The 24,019-nt window shown below is 44.7% G+C and overlaps 1 protein-coding gene across 6 annotated transcripts in view; it reads left to right on the top strand.

Moving 5' to 3' along the window:
* STX18 (syntaxin 18) overlaps nucleotides 1–24,019 on the top strand; it is a 130,187-nt gene that overhangs the window by 25,203 nt on the left and 80,965 nt on the right. The window contains exon 1 of one of the 6 annotated variants that reach the window (XM_019453719.2): nucleotides 18,845–19,111. The exons of the other annotated variants lie outside the window; for them this stretch is intronic. The gene's annotated coding sequence lies outside the window, so the exon portion shown is untranslated. Of the gene's footprint in view, nucleotides 1–18,844; nucleotides 19,112–24,019 lie in introns of those variants that run through there. 6 annotated transcript variants of the gene reach the window in all.

Raw genomic sequence — 24,019 nt, 5'->3', positions numbered from 1 at the left:
TTTATGCCTAACAATTTTTGTCCAAAAGTTGATGTTTCCTTGTTTCTGTTTTTCACTTGAGTCAGGTAGAAAATATTTTTCATCGTCTTTAGATGACCCTAAATCATTTATTATCAAATACCTAAGTTGTTTTTTTTCTTCCCCCTGCTTTGGAAATCTCCACCAACATAATCAATTCCTGTCGGAAAAGGGGTACAGTTTTTCAGTTTTTCCCCCAAAACTGCAACTTCAGAAAATATGTAAGAGATGTAGCAATTAACCTACATGCACATTTATAATACTAGAAAATGGGCAGCTAGTTACATTCAAAGACAGGATCTGATAGGCCCAAATTGCTTAAAACATCACAGTTATTGAAGATATACCCCAGGGAATTTGAGAAACCATTTAACAGATGAAAGTACATTTTGAAAAGTCTGACCTTACAGGCAATCATAAAATGAATCAAAACAGTGCTTTTTTCCCCCTGAAATGTACAGAGCCCATCTGTGTCTAATCCAGTAATTATAGACTGTGTTCAATTACCTTTTCAAACTTGGAGCAGACTGGAGACTAGGCAGTGAACAAACATAGGGTTTTGTCTAGACCTCAATTGACCACAGTCTAAAACTTGAATTTATATCTAATTTTATTTTTTGTTTGGCTTGATAGTTCCTAAAAGATTCATTTTTGCTACTTGGTGTTTTACCTTCTTAGATTTGAGATCTTGCGTTTTCTCATCACAAAGGCTTTTGTATCAGCAATACCTTATGCTATAATCAGATGTTTGTTTTCTGAATACTTATGCCTGCAAATCAATAATTTGCACTGGAGACAAGACTGCGGGGTGGGGGAGGGGATTATACCCTGAGTAGATTTTTTTTTTTTTAAGTAGCCCTTAAAATATTGCTGCTGACTAGAACTCTTCTTTATGTGCTAGGAAAAATAATTTATTTTCCTCTTCAGCTTAGAAAACTATAGTTCAGGTAATTTTCAGTTGCTTTGCACACTGGATAGGATGTTTTTAAAAATGCATGTAGACTGCTGCTAAAACATCTCTCTTTTATCAAATATGTCTTACAGGTTTTTTTCTCCTTACACATTTTTATTACATTTGCTCATCAGGCTGGTATCCATTGTGAGATTCAGTGCGTAGTGTTGAAAACCCCCTTCAAACCGTTTCTCTTAATAAGTTCGCTTATGATTTGATGAATCTTTGAGTGAGAATTTGAAATGCCATGGCCAGTTCAAAACATTGACATTTTATCTAGGAATCTTGGCCATTCAAGATTCTCTTAAAACACACGATGAACAGAAAGATGAGCAGTTTTGAGAGTGCTTATGCAGTCGTCAGTGCTCCTTTCCCCCACTACTTGGTATTAAGGTCAGTCACCTTCCAGTTAGCATTGGAAGCACACATTTTGAGGTATTTCTTGGATTGTAATCATTGCATATTAGAGCATGAATTTTTCTAGGAACTTTATGGCCGTTCCCAGTATGCCACATTCTTTTTTTTTTTTTTTTTTTTTAAAGTTGTGTTCATTGAGGTTTTGCTGTCCTTGGACGTTTTAAGGAATCTGTCATGGGGGAGAGAAGTAGTTTTACCTGGTGGCCTGGATGTGCTTTCTGAGAATTACACTGGGAAAGTGAAACCCAAAGATTACAGACACCTTATGCTTTATAGATCTAGGAGACAATTGCTCAAGAACAGTAAGTAGGACAGCAACTGCCTCCTTCCCATCCCCATGCTTCTTAGGGTCTTCACAGAAAAGGTGAAGGATTAGTCTTCTTAAGTACGGAATTGAGAGGCCCCTTGGATCCTCTCATTTACTCCCTCACCCGATTTCAGTAAAAACGTTCTTGCTTCTTTGTCTACACAGTTCCTAGACCTGCATTCCCTCCTAGGTCCTCCTTTCGTACATAACATGTGGGCCCCTGATGCTACTTTCTTCATGGTGCTTCGCGCGGTTTGGATTTTTGTATTTTTTTTTTTAAACCTGTTTATGCCATTCCCACTGGACTATGAGCTTCTTCAGATCAAAGGCTGAACGTGTGTTATGTTCTCCCATTGTATTCCAGCATCAGACACAATGCCTGGCTTGTGGCAAGCACTTGCTCCTTGTTGGCTGAATGGTAGACTCTCTGTCTGCCTTTTGCCCTTTCTCCCTGGCTAGGTCACTATATCCCTTTTTTTTTTTTTTTTTTTTAAAGATCATCCAAGCCTCCCCCCGCTTTTTTTTAAATTTTAGAGAGAGGGAGGAAGAGAGAGAACCTCAAGTGCTCCACACTCAGCACGGAGCCCAACGCAGGGCTCGATCCCACGACCCTGGGATCATGACCTGAGCCAAAATCAAGAGTTGGATGCTCAACCGACTGAGCCACCCAGGCGCCCCACTGCTAGTCTTTCTCTCCCTTTCCTTTTCCTTTTATGCCATTTCGTCATATAGGTCTTATTTCCCTAGATGACTCTAGACAGGTGATGCCTCGTCCTCAACACCCTCCATTTTCCTTTCAGCCAGCCAATTACTCTTCTTTTAAAAAAATGATCCATTCCTTTGAAACCTTACTGCTCCAAACTACACCTTCTTTTTTATATACTTGCACTTGCCCGGTATTTGTACTTAACTGAACGTAGTCTTGGAGAAATCATGTTTTTTATATTTGAGGACATTGCTTTCTGCTCTGTTGACAAAGGGTTGTGCTATTATGGGGCTCATGTGAGGTCTCAGTATGTGTATAATAGCCAGCGTTTCTTAAAAATGTTCCATTTTGCCATTTTCACTTGATTTTAACAGTCCTTTTAGGAAAGCCTCCCTGTTTTATAGATGAGTAAGAGACATGAGCTTCAGAGAACCCAACTTGATTTGACTGGAACCATAAGCCCCAAAGTGGCAGGACAATAATTCAGATCAGGGTTTCGTCACCCTACCCCCCCGGTACATCAAAGTTCTTTGTAAATATTTTATAAATTTTATTTTTATATACATTCTGGACCCATAGAAAATTGTGCTAGTTTGTTCATTGGCCGAAATGACACAGCCTGTAATTATGTCTGTTATAACTGCAATGTTGACTGTTAGTTTTCCCTACTTCTTGAGGGCACTGGCCATATCCTGTTTGGTTTTCAGTCTATAGCACATGGTCATAATAGAAATGAAAAAAGCATTTATTTGTTGAATGAATATAGTGAATCAAGTGAAAGAAATAAAAGAAATGCAGTCAAAGTATAAATCTTGAACTCGTGTAGTTAACATACCTTATTTTTGTCCGAGCGCTCTACTGGGCACCGGGAGAATAGTTGGGAAGAAAATAGTGCTTGCCTTTGACAAGTATATCATCTACATTTGTTAAAATATTTATTTTTGAGAGAGAGAGAGAGAGACAGGCAGATAGACAGAACATGAGCAGGGGAGGGGCAGAGAGAGAGGGAGACACAGAATCGGAAGCGGGCTGCAGGCTCTGAGCTCAGCACAGAGCCCGATGTGGGGCTCAAACTCACGAACCTTGAGATCATGACCTGAGCCGAAGTTGGACACTTAACTGAGCCACCCAGGTACCCCACCAAGTACATCATCTAAAAGAAAACAATGGGCCAATGTAAAGACGTACAGTGAGTGTGGCACACAGAGATGCTGGTCTCTAGTCTGCCTCGATTTCAAGCCCCAGCTTTGGCCCTTTCTGGCCGTGCAACTCAGGCAAGTCATTTCACCTTTGTGTGTGTTAGTCTTCTCCTTGGTAAAATGGGGGTTTTAAGTGCCTGCCTCATAGGGTTGTTACAAAAATAGTTAGGAGTAGTGTCCGTTCATAGTAAATGTTCAATAAATATTAGCTTTTATTAATATAGGCCACAGAAGGCCGCTGGGCCACAAAGATAGGCATCCACAAATAAACACATGTAAACATACCTGATTATATATAACAATAATGGCAAAAGTAGTAGAAAACACTAAGGAGTTGCCGGGGTAATTTGGGTGGCTGAAGCTGAGTGAGGTCATTGAATACTGAACAGTGAGTATGGGAGGAGAACATTCCTAAGACAACGGTGCATTCACCCAACAAAACATATGCCGTGTTTCCTGCATATGCTGCCTTGTGGACGTTTGTGAATTCCACAGGTCAAATTTAGGGAGAAAGGTGCTAAAAAGAGCTCCTTTAGCCAGGTGCCAGGACTCTTCCTGGGGTGCGCCTTCAGAGGGTAAAGGGTACAGATTAGAATACCATGGATCCCAAGGAAGAGGGAGTTTTGATTAAATAATCGGTTAAGAATCATGCAACAGAGGAAAGACCAGCCGGTTATCATGTAGAGAATAGTTTCAGTGAAGAGTTGAGAAGCCATTTCCTAAGGTATTAAGATTAAATAAAAGGGATTAACATTAAATAAATGGTTGTGTTGAAAAATAGAGACAAAGTGGATCATCCATTCAGGGTCCTTAGTATTGAAAGGTTGGGAGTGAAGGATCCTTAAAAGTTAATAGAAATCGCATCTAAACAACACTTCAGTGTTCTCTCTCTCTCTGTCTCTTTTTACCATAACCAAATAGCTGAAAGAAAGAACATTTTTATTTCTTACTGTAAATTTTTAAAAATGAGAACAATGATAAAATGAATTTGACTCATGAAGTCTGTTTTCCATTGAAGTTGTACTATCTGTTGCCGAGCTTGACAAGTTGATTGCTTAACTTGCGATATTATTTATGCAACTGCTTTCCCATCTGTAGTGAGAAGATTGAGAAACATTGCTCTGATTTGTGTATCTACGAGTCTTCCTGACTCATGGAGAAGCCTTGCAGAAGTAATCGCTCGGTGTACATTTGTGGAACACTTTCGGGGTGCTGCTTGATGCAGTGAAGTCATAGTGTACAGGTCTTGGCCTCGTGGTTTTTGAAGTCTGAGGGTTGCCCATCATTTCTCTTTAGGCTGGATTGTCCCCCGCGGTGGAAGGTGGAATCTTACAGTTTTCCCTCCAGTACTGACTCACATATTTGCATGCTTTTCTCCAAGGTGGAGAGAAATCATGTCATTTGTAAAAGCAATGATTGAACATCAGTCTTTTATAAGAAAAGATAGAACTTTATGGTTGTTTGATCACAGCCAACTGGCACATTATTACTGCATTAGCAAGGAGACCTCCTGACCTCTGGCTTGGCAGTGAAGCTGTTAAGTGTGGGGCCACTTTTTCCCCATTGGAGGATGAAGAATCTTGGTTATTCCTTTTTGTTGGGTGTCTGTTTAAAATGAAGAAGTGTGATTGTTAGTAACCGTGGGATTTTGGAGATTTCCAAGGTGCCGTATTTAAGTAATCCAGTGATGGGCTTCGAAAATATTATGAATTCTTTATGTTGCTCCCTGGGGTTTGTAGCCCCAAAAACCAACTATAGCCCAGAGCCAAGAACAGAGAGGGCTGTGACCATTAGGCTCAACTCCTATCAAGCTGACTGAAAGGACTCCTCTACACCTTTAGACTGTTTTCTCCGTCCTTCCTTTAACTGTGGCCCAATAAAGGGTGCTTCCTCCGAGATAAGGTTCTAATCAGGTGTTCGAGCCTACTTCTGTGGAGATCACAGATGCATGCAAAGCCCCTTAGGAGTTCTGGCCACGAGAGGCAAAGCTGAGATTTGTGATTCAGGCTAGCATACCCACGCCCCGCCCTGCCCCGCCCCTGCCCGATCTCTACTCGAGGGGCAAGTGCTTCTTGAATGAACACAGAAGATAATTTCTGGGAGTTGCTAATGAGAGAAGCAGGAAGGATTTCCTCTGTCCTATCTCCTCTTAGTCTTTGGGAGAGTCTTAAAATTTTTTTAACTTAGACTGTTTTCTTCATTTAATTCTGAATTGAATGCATTATGTCCTTTTGATGTGTATATTATCTTATTCCTGGGTTTTATTCTTGAACCCAATTGGAAAGTTTCAAGGCAAACATTTGGTTTTCTGTTAGCCCACAAATTGGGCAATGGTTGTTCAATCATGGTCTTCCGTTGACTTAGGCAGAGTCACATGTTAAAAGTATATTTTGTTAGTAACCCACAAAGCATACCAACCGTCAGTCCTTTGTCATGTCTGACTGTGGGCAGTAATATTATAGTAATAGTAATATTCCCAGATTTCATCTGTGGATTTCTTAAATGTACCGTCCAGAAATTCACTTTAAAATACATCAGTGACAAAACAGCCGAGCATAGGATAGATATTATGTCCTCTGCCCACTTATCCAAAAATTAATAATGGTCTCCCAGTAGACTCAAATGCTTCCTAGAGTACCTTACTCACAAATCCAGTTCAATATTGTGAAGAACTAGAATCTAGAAAAACAAATCCAGTTCAATATTGTGAAGAACTGTTAATAACCGTGGCTATTTGTAGTGGTTATGCTGATTATCCAATATTAAATGGTTGTGGTACATACCTGTTATTTTTTCTTTGTCCTCAAACCCACCTTTTATCACCAATAGCACCTTCTTCCTTTTGGGAACTGATCCCGCCTCTGACTTCAAACTGGTGGTTTCAGCGGATGCTGCCGTGTTGCCAGGTAACACCCCCTCACCCCCTCCCCTCCAGGTCCCAGACCAGGTTCAAATCAGAGCAATCGGAATCCCTCCCTAGGAGTTTTTAAAAATTGGAATTAGGAAAGAGACTCATTCTTTGTTCAGAGGCCTAGATTTTAACGAACATAACTCAGGAGCTGTTTGGTGGCCATGTGTCCATTGCTGAGAATGGAGCTAAAATGCAGAGAAAAAGGACTTAGAAATCAAAGGTGTTTTCAGTCTCTGCTTCCAGTGGTTTCAGAGGCCTGGCTCAGTCGTTCCCTTTCCCGTGTTTTTTTCATTAAACCAGGGCTTCTCAACTGGGGGCCGTTTTATCTCCTCCTGGGGTTATTTGGTCACGTCTGGAGACATTTTTGGTTGTCCCAGCTAGAGAGCTGTAGCTGGCATCTAGTGGGTAGAGGCCAGGGAGGCTGCTAAACCATCCTGCAGTGTCTGGGACAGCTCCCGTATCACACAGAATTATCTGGCTCAAAAGGTCAGGGGGCTTACGTTGATAATCCCTGAATTTTAATCCGTCTTGCCAACATGTTGAATAACCTTAGCATCATTCAGTACCTCTCTCCCCTTCTGCACTTTTTGAAAGTTAGCTAGAATTAGTTTCCTTTCAAGAGAACCTGAACTAACCTGGTGGTATACATAAACCGTGAGTGTAGTTTGGTTATTGTCACACATTTCAGTCCCACATTGAACAGAGTTTCCAGCACATAGCTGACCTCATGTACAGATATCCCATCCCCTGGGTTTAGAGGGACTGTTAATTCAGCTGCCACCCAGGTTCGGATGGACATTTGTTGTCTCTTGGGTTCCTAAACAACATATTCCAAACTCAAACTTTTGAAGCAAAGCCCACTCACTCATGAGTCGCTGTTAGTATTGCATCAAAATTATGCTGCCTTCTCTAAAATACCTCTTGAGGGGCCTCTGGGTGGCTCAGTCGGTTAAGCGTCCGACTTCGGCTCAGGTCACGATCTCATGGTCCGTGGGTTCGAGCCCCGTGTTGGGGTCTGTGCTGACAGCTCAGAGCCTGGAGCCTGCTTTGGATTCTATGTCTCCCTCTCTCTCTCTGCTCCTCCCCCGTTCATGCTCTGTCTCTCTCTGTCTCAAAAATAAATAAACATTTAAAAAACAATAAAATAAAATACCTCTCAAGGTCCACATTCGGCTCATATAGGAGGAATGAAATACCCATTTTTATGAACAGCTATGATGAAAAGAAAAGTTCAGATATGTGGAACTAAACCTAACGCTGTCTTGGAACAGCCTTGATCTAGCATTGCTGGCGGGAGGCACAGCCAGCATCTGTATTTACGTGGGTTGGGCAGCCAAAGTTCCTCTTTGAAACTTTCAGAAAGAAGGTACGTTCCGACTCCCGTTCGTGGATTTCTCAATGAACAGGCTGATGAGCAGTGTCAGTGATGATCTGAGACTTTGCGCGTAGAGAGCCCTGCAGTTTAACACCGAGATTAAGAATCAGATTTAGTAACGGGGCGCCTGGGTGGCTCAGTCGGTTGACCGACTTTGGCTCAGGTCGTGATCTTGCAGTTTGTGAGTTCGCGCCCCGCGTCGGGCTCTGTGCTGAGGGCTCAGAGCCTGGAGCCTGCCTCGGATTCTGTTGTCTCCCTCTGTCTGCCTCTTCCCCCGCTCATGCTCTGCCTCTCTCTGTCTCTCAAAAACGAATAAATGTTAAAAAAAATTTTTTTTAAGAATCAGATTTAGTATTAACCTACATTTTACACTAAATCTTTCTTTAAATTTTCTTTGGCCTTTTTTTTTTTTTTTTTTTTTTTAAAACCATGACTGGGGATTATCTCTCTGTTTCTTTCCCCCTGGCCTCCCCTCAATTGCTCTGTTTAAACTAGAGTTGAACCGTGGAGTATTTTGTGAGGCTGAGTTTCTTTCTCTCTCTTTCCCCTCTCTTTGGCACAGAGTTGACACACAGGCACTCATTAAATATTTGTTCAAAGAATGATGATGATGATCTCATCCAGCCTCACAGCACTATTATCTGAATTCCAGTAACTCTCCAGTTTTTATTCCCAGCTTAGACTTCTCTTCCCAACTCTCTGTTTGATTACCTGCCTGACATCTCTGCTTGGAGGTTTCTAGTAGACACATGCTAGGAATATCCCTGTCTTTGGGCCTTTAGGGAACTTTAGGGGACTTGCTCCCTGGACTTGGAATGCTTTCCCCACATATCTGTGTGGCTAACTCTGTGGCTAACCTCCCCTCCTTCAAACGTGTCCTTACACATCATCTTCTCAATGCGACCATCCTGACCACCCCGTTACAATTAGAATTCACCTCTTTCCCCACGTTCAACCTAGATTTTCCCCATATTCTACCTGATTTCCCTTCACTTACTCTACTACTTTTTTTTCTCCCCATAACACTTATCACCATTTAACATACCTTACTGACACTGTTTATTATGTTATTTTTAACATACTATGGTTATTATTTATTATCTGTTTGGAGTCTGACTAGATTATAAGCAAAACCATGATCATTCAAATTGGTGTCTTTTGACTCCCAAGTTCAGTTCAGTTTTGGTTACCAACCAGCTCCTCCTTGTTGATTTAGAATTTTTTTTAACGTTTATTCATTTTTCAGAGACAGAGACAGAGTGTGAGCGGGCAAGGGGCAGAGAGAGAGGGAGGCACAGAATCCGAAGCAGGCTCCAGGCTTGGAGCTGTCAGCACAGAGCCCGATGCAGGGCTCGAACTCACGAACCGTGAGATCATGACCTGAGCCAAAGTCAGATGCCTAACTGGCTGAGCCACCTGGGTGCCCCAACTCCTTCTTGTTGATTTTAGAATAATGATCCTGACATTTTGGGGTGTACTACTCTCCCCTTCTGTACCCCCACCCCCGCCACCTCCTGAAGTTTTGGACTCAGTCTTTGCTTCAGAGTAATAAACTTCATATATAAAATCTACATAATTAAAGTGATGTTTCCTTGTGTTTCTCACTGTAACCCAAAACCCTGGATTTTCAAACTTGGAAGTTGTTTGGTATCATCTAAAGTTAAATATAGGCTATGTAGCATAAACAAGAGGCAAGAAGGGGGGTGGGGGGGTCCAAAGAGAGGCTGTTTTCTTCCAAAGCAGCTTAAATGGGAAGTATGGAAAGGCCACCTGACAGACTTAAGACATCTTGAACACACAGAAAACAAAAATCAGTAGTGGTTTAGGATATGAGCCCTGGGCAAAAAGTCCTGAAATCAGGTGCTTTCCACCTAGGCATTCCTGTGTCTTAAACTCTAGGTGGGGTGTTATTGTGATTGATTTATTTAGTAATGATTCATAATTATCCCAAGCAGTTATGGGAGGCATGCTAGTATTTAAGTGCAAAAACACCCACATTTGGATTCAGAATACCTTGTCCATCTGTGTTAGGATGGCCAAAGTCATTTGTTCTGAGATCAGCTCTCTGGCACGGTGACTGATGGGTGATGATGGGCATGCAGTTAAGGAACGCTTACTATCCAAAGCTGGAGCATAAGATGCTGGGAGAGTCCGTGTGTGTCTTTCCATTAGTTTCTTTTTTTCTTAACCATAGCTTTAAATTTTTCACGTAAAATTTTAAAAATTAATAGAAAGTAAAATTGACCTTTCTGCTATATAGTTCTGTGGGTTTTTAACATTACACACACACACACACACACACACACACACACGCATTCTCTTTTGAGGTAACCATTTCATAATCAGGATCCAGGACAGTTTCATCACTCCCCCAAAACTCCCTCATGTTATCCCTTTGTAGCCACACCTGTCTCCCTGTCCCCCTCTGCCCAACTTGGTCTCCCTTGCTGTAGTTTTGTGTTTGCAAGAATGTTGTGTAAATGGAATCACATAGCATCTAACTCTTTTAAAATGGGCTTCTTTCAGTTAGCATAGTCCTTTTGAGATTCATTCAAGACGTGTGTGTATCTGTCAATAGTTCTTTCTTTATTACTGAGTAGTATTCTATCATATGGAGGTACTGTGGCCATCCATCACCTGTTCAAGGACATTTGGGCTGTTTCTTGTCTTTGGTGATTATGAATAGAGCTGCTACAAATATTTGTGTACAGGTTTTTGGGTGAGCATAAATTTCATTTTTCTAGGGCAAGTACCCAAAAGTGGGAATGCTAGATCATATGGTGAGTATATGCTTAATGTTATAAGAAAACTACCTGTACGCAAGTGTTCTTAGCTGCATTATTCATAATGGTCAAAAAGCGAAAGTAATCCGAATGTCCATCAACTGATGAATAGATAAATAAGATACAATTGATATTATTGGCAAGGAAAAGAAATGAAGTATTGACCCTTACTACAAAATGGGTGAACCCTGAAAACATGCCAGGTGAACGAAGCTGGTCACAAAGGGCCACATATAGTATGATTTCATTCATAAGAAATGTCCAGAATGGGCAAATCCACAGGGACATAGATTGGTAGACATTGGGGAGGTAGATTGGTTGCCTGAGGCTGGGAGGGTTTGGGGAGGTATGGGGAAAACAAAACACGTTTGTTGGGGTGATGGTTGTACAACTTGTAAACATACTGGAAACCACTGAACAGCCTACTTTAAATGGGGGAATTATATGCCCTATGAATTCTATCTCGATAGACTGTTACTGAAAACAGTTAACTACCATCTTGTTTTTCACGGTGGCTATACCAGTTTGTATTATCACCAGCAATTGTGGGAGTGCCAGGTGCTCCGTATCCTCACCAGCACTTGGTATTGGCAGCATTTTTTATTTTAGCAATTTTAGAAAGCGTGTAGTGATAATGCGTGTTAATTTGCCTTTCCCTAATGGCTAATGGCGCAATACATCTTTCATGTGCCTATTTGCCGTCTTTAGTGAGGTGACTGTACAAGTCTTTTGCCCATTCTAAAATGGAGCACTGTTTTCTTGGTATTAGGCGTGAGAGAGGTCTTTATATGTTCTGGGCACACGTCCTGTGTCAGAGCCATGATTTGCAAGTACGCGTTTTCTCTTAGTCTCCCAATTAGCTTCTCTCTTCACTCTTTTAACATAAATCCTTTCTGATACATTGCAAGTTCTAGCAGGGCTTCCTTGTGTGTTTACTCCTGTATCCTAGTGCCCAATATAGTGTCTGACACACATACCACTCAGTTAATATTTGATGAATGAATGAATGACTACTTTCTTCCTGATTAGCAACAGATATTTTTTTCCTGAGAGATAATAAATATATAAAAAAATAAACCTGATTATATCACTTCCCTGATTAAAAAATTTCCAGTTACCTCTTTAGGAAAAAAAAAAAATCTCTAATACAGATTGTGAGCCTGACATGATTCAGCTTGGTTCCTTGAACATTTCATGTTCTCTGCCGCATAGCTTTTACGTATGCTGCTCCCTCTGTCTGAAACACCTTTCCTTCCACTGTCTTTGCCAGGCCAATTCCTTATTTTTATTTATTTCTTAGCACAAACATTGCCTTCAGTCGTTTATTCTAGACCCTGGGAATATAAAAGTGAGTAAGACAGGTGCAATCCTTGTCCTCTTGAGGCTTACTTTTCATGGCCCTCCCCCACCCCAGACTAGGTTGGGCACTTCTGTTTTATGCTCATAGTCTCCCTATGAGTTTGCTTCGTAGAATTTTAATCGTGTGTAATTATATATGTTCAGTGTTCTTCACCCCACCAGACCATAAACCTTTATGCATTTTTGTTCATTTATCCTTTAAAAGAAATTTGAAAAATTCTTTCACACAAAAATATGTACACACACACACATACCTATATTTCAAGGTGACATCTATAATTTGTCATTGTAAGTTCAGTTGAAAGGTTATGATTTCCAGGATATTATAAAACGACATTTTAAAGTGAAACTTTGATCACTCATTGGATCACTCTCTCATACCTCTGTGCAATAAAAATGGGCATGTAAGGGGCGCCTGGGTGGCTCAGTCGGTTAAGCGTCCGACTTCGGCTCAGGTCATGATCTCGCGGTCTGTGAGTTCCAGTCCCGCGTCGGGCCCTGTGCTGACGGCTCAGAGCCTGGAGCCCACTTCGGATTCTGTGTCCCTCTGTCTCTGCCCATCCCCTGCTCATGCTCTGTCTCTTTCAAAAGTAAATAAAAATTTTAAAAGCTCTTAAGGCAACACATGTTTTTAACTAGATCATGTGCAGGTGGGTGAATATAGCTCTTTTCTAGGCTATGACAGCGTCCAATATCCACTGCGTTCTTCCTTTTCATCTCCTACAACATGAGAGCTAAGAAACGTTGCTTGCATAAATAAATGGAGAAGAATGGAAGGAGTTTGTTAGGGCACAGCCACTGCACGCAGTTCTTTGATCTTCCTCTGAGTGACATGCCCAGATGCCCTCGGAACTTTAAAAAATAACCTGTCAGATGACAGCTCAGTGCGATCCTTCCTTCATCGAGTTTAGTGAGAAGAGTTGGGTGCCCGGAGAGCCGCAGCGGGTTTTTCGTCTGGTCAGCGGAGCCGCTTCCGGTCTCAGCTCACCCCGCACTTCCAAGTTTCCTTCGCTAGACGTGTTTATGTGCATGTAGGACGGTGTCCCATGGTTAGATTCAGGTGCGGTGACGGCTGCATCCTTCTTGTACAAAGTGGGAGAGGTGCTTGTGGAGGGCGCATGGGAAAGCAGAGCCGGGGGGCTGTGGGTTTCAGCAGACCCCCAGGCAGGGCCGCCTCGGGAGCGAGTGTGTGTGGACGCCGAGGGCCTGGACACCGGTCCCCCTTACAGGTGTGTGCGGGTGTGCCCTGGCAAGTCCCGCCCGTACCCCCAGGGGTGGCCGCCCCCGGCCTCCTGGGACTCGTGTGTGAGCACGTGAGCTGTTTTGCCACTCACGGTTTCCTCGACTCCGGGCGTCTAGTAAAAGAGCCGTATTTTTCTCTCCTGATTCAGGCGAGAGCTTTCATGTAAAATGTTTACGTAAAACTTGACTTCAAATCTATTAACCTTTTCAGTTTCCTTTGAAACGATACAAAAGGGACAATGTTTTCGTTCCTGAACGGTATTATATGCTATGAAATTAATTTTTAATTTTCAAGAATGAAAATAGTGGTGTTTACATGTAAGGTTTTTGACCTAGTAAGCTTGAATTTGCTGCTGAAATAATATTTAGGGTATTTTTAGTACTTTTCAACCTAACGTAATTTTCACAGGATTAAAAGCAATAGTGTTGTCATTTTGTGTTCTTTGTACATGCAGTGATTTTGAGTTACCCTGCAGATACTTTGAGGCCTGTTACGGCTGGAGGGTAAGAGCTGTACGTGTGCGCATCAAATAAATTCGCTGTATCGCTGCTAAGGAACGTGACCTGCAGGTTGGCGGCTTCATCTTTCTGTTAATGTGCAGATTCTTAATGCTCAGTAGTATCTTGGAGGTTTCTGTTTTTCTGAAGAAAATCTCATACAGATTTTTGATGGCCTCTAACAATGCTGCACTTCTCCAGGAAACCTTATCTTCCATGGAGCGTCTGGTTTTCCGTGAAGTCGTAATTTTGAATCAGAATTTCCAGCTGTTGCATCTAGTTTTATAGAGCCTGAGTTGAGAATCAAAAGCTAGGTTGTGTATTTAAATACCAGAAGTAAATCCTATCTTTCTTTTTATAAAACAGTATGGCAATTGTATTTAAGTATTTCCAATTGGCAGAGTTATTGTTCATGATTTGCTCCAGGAAAAACAAGATGAGTAACAGCTGAACAGCTTTAAGGAGCTACGTTACATTGTAATCCTCTGTCAGTGCCCCGTGGGCCCCTGCACCCAGGGTGTCGGCACTATGACAGGTAAGATATAAAACGTTAGGACTCAGCAGAGCCTTAGAGGCGGATTAACCTGACTCCTCTTTCCAGATGAGGAAACTGAAGGCTCACTTCACCCGGTATTATAGCAAATTATTCCTAGGTTGAGCCAAAAAATTGGGATTAGTGATACCACGATAATCGAGTTGTTTACTGTTTTAAATGCAGTCGTTCTGCACAGGCACAGAAAGCGGGGTGGGGGGCGGGGCGAGTACTGATCGGCAGCACTCTTGCTCGACCCCGCCCAGTGCCGGGGCCTGGGGGGCCGGTGAGGGTGAGGCCGAGAGATCCCCTCCTGTCTGGGAGACAGTTTGGCGATGCAGGTCAGGATTTGAAGCTGTTGGTAACTTTTTGCCTTGCAATTCCTCTTTATCTTAGGAATCAGAATCAGATAAAGTTTTGGTATGCAAAAATATTCTGGTATGGTTTAGCAAAAAGATGTTCATTACAGCTTAATTTATCCTTGTGACAAATTAGAGGAAACAGCCTAGTCATTCAGCAATAGAGGAAGTCAAATTATGGTAAATTTAAACAATGAGATGTATATAGCCATGAAAGTAATTTTTAGAAGAAATTTTAATTACATGGGAAAGTGCTCATTATGGTGTCAATTAAAATAAATAGAATATAGACTTGTATACATAATGGTTTCAGTTACAGAAAGGATATGTGCACAAAATGGGTCATAATATATCAAAGCGGTAAAAGCTTATTTCTAGGTGATGATATTATGGGTTGATTTTTTTTTTCTTCTTTATATTTTGCATATTTCATAAACCATCCACAACAAGCAGAAAATAAAGTTATAAAACAAGAAATTTGAAATATGGTTGAAGAGGCACATTTTTTTGTAATACCAAGTGATGAAGAACCCACTTTAAAATCCCTTTGAGGATAGGATCATAGACAGGATCGCTGAGGCGGCTGCCCCACCTCTGTCCCTGGGGGCGTGGATCCTAATGGGGGGGGACAGTGCCCCTTCTGGACCATGGACAGCCAGGTGAAATCCACAATAGCTGCTGTTTAAATCAACAGTCATTTTATTTGGAAAAAAATAAATTTGAAGAGCCATTTTCCCCCATTGAACGAATATTCCTTTAGTCTTTGATTTAGCAAATGTTTTTGAGTGCCTGGTGGTTGGTTATTTCTTCTGACTTCACGGTAATGTTCTGCTGCTCGTGATTTGCTTAGTGATTATTGAAATTTTCATAAACCTGCTTGCCATAATAGTCTGTTTTACAGGTAACTTGACACGGTTCCTGTTCTCACCTGGCTCAGGTTTAATAATTAAATTGGATTAGCTATTAAATAATGAATGTGTGTGTGTAGAAGCCAGTCGGTGTAATACCTGTGAACCTGAAAATTCCACTTGAATCGGTGCTGGGCTTGGGGGGATGCAGATTATTGTTGCTCTGCAGTACACGGTCAAGCAGCTGTGCAAAGTAAATGTTGTTTTTCTGAAAGGTAAGCTTTTCCAGAGCACGATATGGTTTTCTCTGCTTTCAAAAGTCTTTGGAAAAAAAAATCTATGAATATTTTGAAGTCCTCAATTCCAGTTCATAATTTCAAATTAATAACTTCTTACTATGTAATTTCATACGTTTTATACTACCCCCTAGGAAAAAAAAAAAGTATTTACTTACTTCAGATATTTTACATTGATTTCAGTTGGTCTCATTCCACATTACAATTATGGCTTTCCATTCCACAAGGTATGGCTTAGAGTTGTGTTTCAAATTTGAAATGGGTTGTGCATTAATAAAGCTACTGTTTTTAATTTAAAAGAAAAGATCTTTTAAGGAAAGTTTGTTAGGCACTGGGGTAAATTTTTGAAATGTTTGTTTTATGTAAATTCAGGAGAGCCTCAAATTGTCCCCTGGCTAAGCAGTGGCACCTTTTTTCTTCATTTGCGGGTTTGGCCCAGTTGTATGTTTTGTTTCACATGCTATATAACCAAGGAATTCTAGAGCTGGTATATGCCGTCTAGGTGAGCTTTCTGTCTTCTTGCAGAAATAGCCCCAGGCCCTGTGAAATAAATGATGTCTGTGGTCAGAGGCCCTCAGAGAGGGAGATCCCCGTCTCCCCGGTATTCAGCATCTCTCATCGTCCACATCTTTTTTTCTCTTTTTTCCTCATCTGTTATGAAACCAAGATCTTTATCTTAACACTTAAACTGTCTTGTTATTTGCCTGATATTTGGGAATACTAGCTTATACCTATTTGGATACAAGCTAATTGTTACTATACTTCCTAAATATCCTGATTGCCTGTGCTGTGTTAGCTGATTGTTTTGTCCCAACAGTGGTGTTATTACTAGTGAATTAACGTTACAGAACTGTATTCTTTGGAGAGATTATTAAGTCTTTGATTTTGGATTGGACCAATGACACGAACAGTCCAAACACATGGACTGACTTTTGTTTAGCAGTACAGTAAATATTAATGGACAATTGGGACTGTGCCAGTCATTGCCGGTCATTGCTGAGGATTGAAGATAAAATAAATGGGTGAGATTGTTTCAAAGGACAGTGAGTCTAGTAGGGAACTTTGCTGATACATTGGCAGTAGTCTGCCATGTGGGGTTTATTATTATTGGGCTTGTTATCTTACTTTGCAAGGAAGTAAAAGAGTTGCTTCAAATCCGTTTGCTTTTTTTTTTTTTTTTTTACTCTACGTGATTCCCTCCACTTTTTATTCTTAAAAACAAACAACTTCGAAATTTAGAGAAGATGTGTATAAATGAGTTGTAACTTTATAACGACAAGCAGTATTCACTGAGGTTCTGTGGAGGGAGAGTTAAGTTTGATTTTCCTCGTTAATATCATTAACGTCTTAAGTGACTTTTTCTAACAAGTAGAAAAAAACCCGCAGCATCTGTCCTGTGACAGTAATTAGCAATCATACCTCTTTTTTGACACATATCATATACCTTCAGATGTAAACACCCAGAAATACTTTCTCTGGCTGGGATATGTATTCTCTCTCTATTCTTGTGTCTCAGAAGGTAGAGTTCATCTTAGTTTACCTCAGTAGGCACAATACGAGTTTTGTTCCAGGCATAGTAGATATATCACAGGATGGGATGACAAGGTGATTCTGAGGACCAGTGGACACATCTTTTACCAGCAGATTTTATAAGTTCTAGCATGTTAGGCAGTATAGGCAGCACTTAAGAACAAAGGTTCTGGAGCCACATTAACTGGGTTTTAATCCAGTTATGCTATGTGTTAGCTGAGTGACATTGGGCACAGTATTTTACTTGTCTGTGCTTCAGTTTCCTCATATATAAAATAGGGATAATATTATATCTCATAAGGTTGTTGATGAGAATTAACTGAGTTGATATTTTTACGACAGTGTATTTTTATTTTTTATTTGGTTTTTTAAAGTTATTTGGAGAGAGGGAGAGAGAGAGAGAGAGAGAGAGAGAGAGCGAGCATGCATGTGTGCAGGGGGCAGGGAGGGCCAGAGGGAGAGAATCTCAAGCAGGTACCGTGCTACCAGTGCAGAGCCCGATGCAGGGCTCAATCTCATGACCCGTGAGATCATGACCTGAGCCCAAATCAAGAGTCAGATGGTTAACCAGCTGAGCCACCCAGGTGCCCCTCCCTATTTGTTTGTTTGTTTATTTATTTTTAGGGTTTCTTTTGAGAGAGAGCACAAGTGAGCATGAGTGGCTGAGGGTGGGGGAGAGAGAGAGAGAGAGCGAGAGAGAGAGAGAGCGCGAGGCAAAGAAAGAGAAAGAATCCCAAGCAGGCTCTGTGCTGTCAGTGCAGAGCCGGACTTGGAGCTTGAAGTCACGAACCTGAGATCACAACCTGAGCGGAAATCAAGAGTCTGACGCTTAACCGATTGAGCCCCCCGGGCTCCCCTTTGTAGGACAGGTTAAAACTGCTCGGTGCATCGTGTTCTGTGAGTGCCGGTGAATGAGTAAATAGATGTTCAATCACCTGTTGGTGTTTTTGGTATTTATGACAGAATAATGAAGCAACATTTCTAGTTCTGGGGCCTGGTCAGTCATTGCCAAATAAGTTGAATGATGACTTCATTTTTTTCTAGTTTTCCTTCCCCAACCTCCACGCCCCCCCCCCCCCCAACAGTTTTGCTTCACTGATGGTGCATAATAAACATCTTGGAAACTGGAAGTCTGTGCTCTTTGTTGGCATGTTGTCTGATGATCCTGGCACTCCAGCCTGAGCCTCAGAGCTGAGTCAGAGGTCACCCTGTCCTAAACCTGCACCACAGAGGCCTTCTTGTGTCGATCCTGGGGGGCGAGGAGGGGAGTGCCCTGTCTTTCCCGGCTCCCCGGGCTCTGTGGAGCCCGAGGGGGAATCTGGGCCATTGTCCTCTTGCGGGTCTGCGATTATCCATTCCTGCAGCCAGTCTGGGTGGTGGCGCGGGGGTGGCGGGTGGTGGCACGGGGGTGGCGGGCCCAACCGCAGTCCTCAGAAAGTACGCGGCTTGAAACGCTGGCTTTATGGAATTCTTTTCTGTGTAAACCATGAAGAAGCCAGCTCTTAACGTTGGCTAGGCGTCCGCGAAGCGCCCTCAGACACAGGCCGGTTTGCCTCGGCTGGCGGCTGGCGCGGGAGGGAACCTCCTCCCTGCGTCCTGCGCGGGGCGTGTGAGTCCCTGCTCCGCACGGCCTCCCTGCGCCTGTCCTCTCTGCACGCCCCGAGCGCTTCGGCCTCAGAGGACCGCAGTCTGCACACGGCCCCGCGGTTTGCTGTGGCTGGCGACAGGCCTTTTCGGATTCCAGAATCCACGGCGCGGCGGTTGCCGAGCACGGCAAGGGTGAGAAGGCCAGCGTTTCTGCCCGCTGTTGTGTAGGCAGCATCATGGGAGGCTTGGAAGGACACGCCAAGCTGCTCATTTTCAAACAGCACGCTTCTCCCAGGCCCTCCTCCCCTTCCTCCCCCCTCCTCCTCCTCCTCCCCCCTCCTCCCCCTCCCCCCTCCCCCCTCTCGCCCTCCCCCCCTCCCCCTCCCCCTCCTCCCCCTCCCCGCCCTCCCCCCTCCCCCTCCTCCCCCTCCTCGCCCTCCCCCCCTCCCCCTCCTCCCCCTCCTCGCCCTCCCCCCTCCCCCTCCTCGCCCTCCCCCCCCCCTCCCCCCCCTCCCCCCCCTCCTCCCCCTCCTCCCCCCCTCCTCCTCCCCCTCCTCCCCCCCTCCTCCCCCCCTCCTCCCCCCCCTCCTCCCCCCCCTCCTCCCCCCCCTCCTCCCCCCCTCCTCCCCCCCCTCCTCCCCCCCTCCTCCCCCCCCTCCTCCCCCCCTCCTCCCCCCCCTCCTCCCCCCCTCCTCCCCCCCCCTCCCCCCCCTCCTCCCCTCCCCCCCCCTCCTCCCCCTCCCCCCCCTCCTCCCCCCTCCCCCCCTCCTCCCTCCCCCCTCCCCCCCTCCTCCCCCCCTCCCCCCTCCTCCCCCTCCCCCCTCCTCCTCCTCCTCCCCCCCTCCTCCTCCCCCTCCCCCCTCCTCCTCCTCCTCCCCCCCTCCTCCTCCTCCTCCCCCCCTCCTCCTCCTCCTCCTCCCCCCCTCCTCCTCCTCCTCCCCCCCCTCCTCCTCCCCCTCCTCCTCCCCCTCCTCCTCCCCCCCCCTCCTCCCCCTCCTCCTCCCCCCCTCCTCCTCCTCCTCCTCCTCCCCCCCCTCCTCCTCCTCCTCCTCCTCCTCCCCCCCTCCTCCTCCTCCTCCTCCTCCTCCCCCCCCTCCTCCTCCTCCTCCTCCTCCTCCTCCTCCTCCGGCGCGCGGGCTAGCGCGGTGGGCGGCGTGGGAGCGTGGACCCTGGATCGGGGACGGGCGAGGCTGCCCAGGGCCAGCAGCGAGCACTGGCCACGGGCGAGGCCGCCGGGATGAGCGGAGGGGCCTGCGCCCAGGAGCCACGCAGGCCGCAGAGACTGTCGGCCGGGCCGGCCGATCGGCTGGCGTAGCTCGGTGGGCGGCAGGGAGCAGTGCGCGGCGACGGGGCCTCCGGCACCGGGCCTCCCAGTCGAGCCCCGGCTCCCGTCGCTGACGCAGCGGCGGCCGCCACGGCATCTGCCCCGCGCGGGGTTCCCACGCGGGGACTGACCCGGAGGGGAGAGGCCTCTGCGGGCTTTGGACGCCGCTTCGCCTCGCTGCCCAGGCCGCCGCGTTTCCCCTGACCTCCCCGCTGGCGCTGCTGTTTAAGAAATCGGGGTTCACCTCAGCGGTGGCCTTGGGCAGGCCTTCTGACTCTCCGTGTCTTCATTTTGAAATGGAGGATCTTCGCGCTATCTGCTTTACCTTTGTCTCGGGAATGGAAAGAAGAAACGGAAAAAAAAGGTGGGGGGAAGAAATCTTGTTTTTGAAAGTGCATATGACAAAGAGGTTTTGGTGAAGCCACGCTTATTTAAAGAGATGTAATTCGGGGCGTCTGGGTGGTTTAGTCGTTCGAGCATCTCACTTCGGCTCAGGTCATGAACTTGCGGATCCCGAGTTCGAGTCCCGTGTAGGGCTCTGTGCCAACAGCTCGGAGCCTGGAGCCTGCTTCTGCTCCTGTGTCTCCCTCTGTCTCTGTTGCTCCCCCACTTACACACTCTCTCTCTCTCTCTCTCTCAAAAATAAAGACTAAACAAAATGTAATTCACCTACAGAATTTCTTGAAATGACGTAATGTGATGGTCACTGATATTCTCGTTCACCAGCCCAGTGTTTCAGATTTGGGCAGCTTTTAGGTAGCACCACTGTGCTGTGTCATTTTGTTTTGGACTCTTTCCTCCATCCATTTTAACTTGTTCTATTCTTTCCGCTAGGGTACTGTGAGACCCTCCCTTAAAAAGAAAAATCTTCCTTTAAAAAGAAAGTAACTCAACAGATTACTTTCCCTAAAAATGAACTTTATTATTGTTTTTTCCTGCTCGTAAATTCACACACGGGTGGGGAAGCTGGAGGTGAACTGGCATGAGGTTACCATTTATTTTCTGCATTTAAATACAGAGTCAAATATACAGGGAAGACAGACCACAAGAAAGAAGAAGGGCTGTCATTGTCACGTCTGCGTAAGAGAACATTTAACACCGTTGGCCTGCGGAAAGCCCTTTCCTGGGCATTCGAGGCCTTCGGCCGTTCGCATAGTGCTTGTTGTGTGCCAGGCACTTCTCTGAGCCCTTTGTGGAAAACACCCACTTCATCTTCCCACACCCAGTGAGGTATGTGCTATTAGTGTTTCCCATTTTACAAACGGAGAAACTGGGGCAAAGATAGGTTAAGTATTTGGGAACCAGCTAGTGACTGACTCCAGAGTCCTCTTTCCTGTGCCCTCGTCATCGGTGGTTCTCAGCCCTGCTTCTGAGAGCCCGTAGAGGAGGCCAGCGGGGAGAGAAGTACCTCGTACCCTCTTTTCCCGTTTCCGAGGTCCAAGGTCACGCTCCCTCCCTGTTTGTCCAGTCTACCCTTTCCCTTTCCCCCAATTTCATGGCAGATGTAGGTGTTTCATGACCTGTTGCGGTTAAGGGCGGACCACTTTATGGTTTAGCTGTGTACAGTGGGGTGCACGGAGGGATGGTATGTCCCACCCGGCACGGCATCTCCCACTCACAAGGACTGGATCGGCAGTTTCTCAGCGGTGACTCAGCGTATCGTTACTCTGCATCAGGGGAGAGCCCGTGTGTGTGCAAAGAGCATGAATAGTTCATTGGACACATGTGATTTTGCATCTGGGGCTAATCTGAGCCTTAGTTTTCTCACCTATAAAATGGGAAGGGTGGTAATATTGTGATAATACGGAGTGTGCTCTGTCCCGTAGTAGGTTGTCGGAAATAAATGCTCCGTTCTTTCCGTCGTAAATTAAATTCTAGTTACCCGTAAAACCGAGATATGGAAGACTGCTTGAAAATACACTGTTCGTTTTCAGTCAGATACAAAAGGTCATGGAGTTTCTGGAGCTCAGATGGGCCTCAGGGATCAGGGAATGCAGTCTCGTCCTTTTACAAGCAAGGAAACGAAGCGAGAAGAAGCGACTTGACCAGGAGCACAGTGTGAGCCCAGACGCACGCACGCTTCTTCTATACCGTATACGTGGACGAGCAGTTGGTTGACAAACGCTTTCTGTTGCCTTGATTGTTGCTCCTTTTTACTTCATCACAGTCTATGTTCTGTAACCTTTCGGAAAAACACTTCGGGCCTGGAATATCTGACCCCCAAGGCACACTTTCGCCTGTTAGGTAAAGTCCTAAAGGAAGCCACCATGGGACATGGGGTTAAGGAAGTAGGAGAAAGAGTTTGTGTTTACCTTGTCAGTTTTTCCTACAGGAGAGAGAGCGGCACCAAGAAAATACCGACAGAACAGTGCTGAAAAGCCCACGAACCTCTTTCCGGTTCTTGTGTTTGCTGTGAAAACGGTGTTGTCATCTCATAAGGTCTTGCTTGTCTGTGGTGAAGAGCAGAGGGGAAAGGAAGGTATTGCAACTCAAGTAGACACTGGCATTTTGTTTCTACTAAACATCATGTTGTTAAAGCTTCAAAAACGGCATTAGGCTCTGAGATTATTTTACGACTAAACCTCGTTTTCTACCGATACTTGAGAATAGATTTGTAGATTTCTGTCCTTGGTGATTACTCGAATTTGAATGAAAAGTGAACCGGTTCATTGACATGTGACGTGTATGTCGAATTTGGGGCCTGCTTGCTAGGGACGTGTGCAGCCCGCGATGAAGACGCTAAGGTGTGCCGTTTCCTAATGTCAGAATCAGAGTTCCTGATTCCTGTGTCCCATCTCCCCTGCCCGGCCCAGAGCACTCCCCGCTCCCCCACCCCCGAAAGAGTTTTTAGAATCACCAAGGTGACCACAATCTGGAGTCAGATACCGTGGAGACTACCTATTCTCACCATTTATAATTCCTCATCATTTTCTGTCCCATATACAAGACGTCTCGATTCGCTCAAACCCTTGGGAAATTTTTCCTCTGGAGGACTGTGAAATTAGCTATGGACAGTGTGGGGGTAAATGCCTGTGTCTTTTCCCAAAAAGCGGGTTTCTTAGAGAAGATCATAACTGTTTAGCCGGCTTAGCAGAGCCTAAATTCGCATGGAGGAACACCTATCCAGACCTCGTCAAAGACTTGGAAGGTCTGAAAGCAGGACATTTGTAGTTGGCACTTTACTTGGTGTTTACGATATACTGTACGAGCACTTTGCAAATATTTAATATTGGTTTTTGACATGGCCATCACTATCTTTCTTTCCTGATTCTACACTGAGCTCTTAACCTTTTTTGTGTTTATCTCAACTTTTCCAAAATGCAAAGTCCAAATTAGCATGTTTTAAAAAGTATAGTGGGAACAGAATATGACTCAACTTTAAAAAATACTCATTATGCAGAAAAAACCTGAAGCTGTGAAATTTAAGTCTCGTGAAAGTTCACCAGATTTCTTCGGAACCTGAGTTTCATAAGCCTTGAAAACTTTGACATCTTACAAACGTTTGAGGGGCTTGTCTTGACCGTCCCTCAGATGCACACATTCTGTCAGGCTGCTGGGGAAGAGAGTGGCTGGGGAGAATGCTGCCCCCTCCCCAGACGTCCCCCACTGGTTTCTAAATCTGAGCGAAACTTCACAGTCAGATGGGGAGAGGAGAATTCAGAATATGTCTCTGTTTTAGTGTGTGAAGTAGAAAGTGATAGTCATCACGGGATGAAGCCTGAGTTCTGATGTGTTGATGGGTCTTCGTATTAAGGCACAGTGAAGAGTGTTTCCAG

This window comes from Panthera pardus, unplaced genomic scaffold, assembly GCF_024362965.1.
Source record: "Panthera pardus isolate Hobbes unplaced genomic scaffold, ASM2436296v1 HiC_scaffold_13, whole genome shotgun sequence".
Classification (NCBI taxonomy): Eukaryota; Metazoa; Chordata; class Mammalia; order Carnivora; family Felidae; genus Panthera; species Panthera pardus.
This window is presented reverse-complemented; position numbering and strand designations above follow the sequence as displayed.